This window comes from Pinus tabuliformis, chromosome 3_1 (genome assembly GCF_031772625.1).
Source record: "Pinus tabuliformis cultivar Carrire ecotype Pingquan chromosome 3_1, CPIR1, whole genome shotgun sequence".
In the NCBI taxonomy this organism is placed as follows: Eukaryota; Viridiplantae; Streptophyta; class Pinopsida; order Pinales; family Pinaceae; genus Pinus; species Pinus tabuliformis.
Window position 1 is genome coordinate 943,952,759 of NC_142301.1, and position 2,771 is coordinate 943,955,529.

Below are 2,771 nucleotides of genomic sequence, written 5' to 3' on the forward strand. Positions count from 1 at the left end.
TTGTTCCTTCACAAATCCATATTATGCCCAACCAGCTGCTCATTTGTTTCACTCCTATGCTCAGCCATAGCCTCAGTGGAATGCACCTCATCAAGGGTGGAGGCCCCAGTACAACTCTCATCTCGCTCATTTGCCTCCACCACCTGCCCAACAACAACCCCATCCACATCCATCTCAAATATACAACCCCACTCAAATACCCATACCACCATTTCCAAACCTGCACATTTGAATAACTCAACCCAATTGCAAAGTTGAGGCACAACATGTCCAAATGACTCCTCTTGAGCTCAATGATCTTCACCATAGCTCAGGAAGAGTATTACAAAAAAGAGATTATCTTGAAAGCATTGAAGGACCACATCCAGCAAAAGAAGATTCAAAAGAAGAGATCAAAGAACCATGGGCTGCACTCGATGAAGAGAGGACATCAAAATCAGAGATCGAGAGTTCCCTCATGGTTACCATCAAATCTTCCATGTATTCAAGAGAAAACTCAGCAAAAAGAGGAAGATGTGAAGGTCATGATAGAAGAAGATATGGAGAATGATCCAGATCAGCAAAAGGACCAAGGATATCAGAGCTATATTGAGATATGGTTTCAGATGGTCACTAAGTTGCAGTAGTACTCTTTTCCTCAGTTGTGTTTGATCCCTTCAAAGTCAAATCATTTGGTCTCTAAAGTCTAGCTAGTTGTCAAAGCATGAATTTCAAGCCTCCACATCAGTTTATCTCTAATCTCGATGTGCACATGGCTCCATTGGAAGTATTCTTATACTTGAGAACAATTTTTTTTCATGTAGGCTAGGGTAGAAAAAAAAAAAAAAAAAAAAAAAGATGAAAATAAGAGGAAAATAAAGATCTAAGGTGAAAACCTCCTCGGAGGCGCCTCAGATCGGTTCATTGATTGAAAACCTCCATGAGGCGGTCAATGGGTTGAAAAAAAAGAAAGAGAGAAAATAAAAAAGAATAAGATCCTTGGGTGAAAACCTCCCTTGGAGGCGCCCAGGGTAGGCAATTAGGGTGAAAACCTCTATGAGGCGCCCTAGTTGTTTTCAAAAAAAAGAGAGAAAAAAAGACGAAAAAAAAAAGAAAAAAAATCTAATTTCTATTGAATAATTGCAGGTTGCAAGAAGGACATTGCAGGTCAGGAGGATTGCTCAAAACAAAGACAGAGGAAGTTCTGGGCCTTCTACAGGAAGCTACAGGCGTTTCTACAGGAAGTTCTGTATTTCTACAGGAAACATCCTGTAGAACCTTCAAGCGAGCCAGATTCGATTTTAGAAGGGAATCTAAAGCTTGAAATCTATTGGTTAGGCCTGCAAGCATCCATGTTTCCATTCCTCACCCTTTTCCATCATTTTTTCCACCTCATTGTGCTTCTTTTATGAAAACTGTGTTTTCTACAGGAAGTTCTGTGTCTTCTACAGGAAGCTTACAAAAAAGCCAAATTGATCTCTGAAGAGGACCCGGAGGCTGGGAATATGGCCATGAGGCCTGCACACATCCATGTTTCCATCCCTCACCCTTTTCCATCATTTTTTCCACCTCATCGTGCTTCTTTTATGAAAACTGTGCTTTCTACAGGAAGTTCCTATAGAAATTACAAGAAGCTAAAAATGGATTGCAAAAAGGTAGTTTGGTGAACATGACAGCTTCCTCAAGGGTTCAGAAGTCCTCCTGCAATTTTTAGACTCCTTCTCCATCATCTCCATGACTGCATCACAGCCCAAGCTCATTTTTTTTACCATGCAAAATCTTGCAGAATGCTTTGAAGAAAAAAATACATAGAACAGAATTTGTTTTTTCCATAACTTGAAAACTGTGCATCCATTTACAAAACCGTTTTACAGGGAGTTGTATAGGGATGATAGCAACATGCTCGAGCAATTTCAGCCAATTCTGGTGCATGGTTTCCAAGAAATCAGCCTCCGTCACCTTCAGCCATTTTTGCATTTTCTCCATATCCATGCATCCGTTTAAAAACTTGTTTCATGGGGAGATGCATATGGGTGATAGTAACCTACCCAAACAGTTTCAGCCAATTCTGATGCATGGTTTCCGAGAAATTGATCTGTATAATCTTCAGCCATTTCCTATTTTTCTCGAAATTTGTACATCCATTGATCGCGATTTTGCTATGGGAGGTGCATAATGATGATAGGAACATGCTCAGCAAGTTTCATATCGATCCGATCTATCGTTCGGGAGCAATGGCAAAAACAAGTTTCGGTCCTGTGAAGATTCAGCAACGACATCTTGAGGGTGCAGATCTGAACGTGAAGCCAGCTCCTACAGCATGGATCCAGCCAGAGGATACCTGCATAAGAAAAAATAGCCATGAATCAGCCACCAAGCCATCATGCAACCACAGAAACCAGTGCATGCAGCAAATGAAAGGCCACAACACCTCACAACAACCATTCGACTTGCAGGTAGGTGTCTAAACCAGCTCCTCTATTTGCATCAATATGATCCGAAAGTGCATAACGAATGAAGTAGTGGGATTAGGCCGATAGTTCCTTGTGAAACCCTCTAGCAATCAGCTAGGAATCATGTAGCGTACGTGTTAGACAACTCACATGAAATTTAAAAAAGTAGGTAGTGTTGGTCGTTTAAACTCTAGTGCAACTGATTAACAAGAAGAGAACATATAGTTCATCATAGCACTGCATTCTGCATGTGGCCACGTACACCTGGCCACCTCACTCCATCACCAAAAGTCACACAGCAATTAAAGAACACTCGGCTGAAACTCACAAACCGCTGTT